Genomic DNA, 709 nt, shown 5'->3' with positions numbered 1-709 from the left:
AGAATCTGGGTAAAGAGCAAAAGTGTAAAAATCATGGGATATTCATTTTGTTCTTGTTCTAAGGGAAATGAGATGTTTAAATAAGAATCTTATGATTAATGCATATTACCAATGTATGCTTAATTTTAAAGAAGAAAGTGGACTTTTCTCATGGTAATTGCAGACAGCTGATGGGGGGTGTTCTGACTGATGCTATAAGGTAGCTTATTGATGAATAAGATGTATTTATCAGTAACTGCAAAGAGATTATATCTGCAATATTTAGTTATCTCTTGTGAATGTTATTTAAATGTTGTATTGTTAAAGTCTAGGATTAATATGTGATTGCTTTGAAGGGCAATAAGGGAAATATCAAAGTATAACCCTTTCTGGGATAGATCTGTGAGTTCATGAATAATGTAATAATAGAAGCATTGCTTTGTTAAATCTAGCAATTTGTGTTACTTTTATTGCTGTTCTGTTATATTGATATTAATAACGCGTTAGAAATTTAAGGTTACCTAAGATGTTCTAATGATTTTAAAGAATTCTGAAAAGTAATTCATATGTTAACACATATAGTGCAGAGGATGGAGAATTAGGCCCTGGAGTCAGGAGACCTGAGTTCAAATTGGCCCTCAGACACTTAGCAATTACCTAGCTGTATGACCTTGGACAAGTCACTTAACCCCAATTGCCTTACCAAAACAAAAATAGCCATTTGCATGTT

Source organism: Macrotis lagotis, chromosome X (genome assembly GCF_037893015.1).
Source record: "Macrotis lagotis isolate mMagLag1 chromosome X, bilby.v1.9.chrom.fasta, whole genome shotgun sequence".
NCBI lineage: Eukaryota > Metazoa > Chordata > Mammalia > Peramelemorphia > Peramelidae > Macrotis > Macrotis lagotis.
This window is presented reverse-complemented; position numbering follows the sequence as displayed.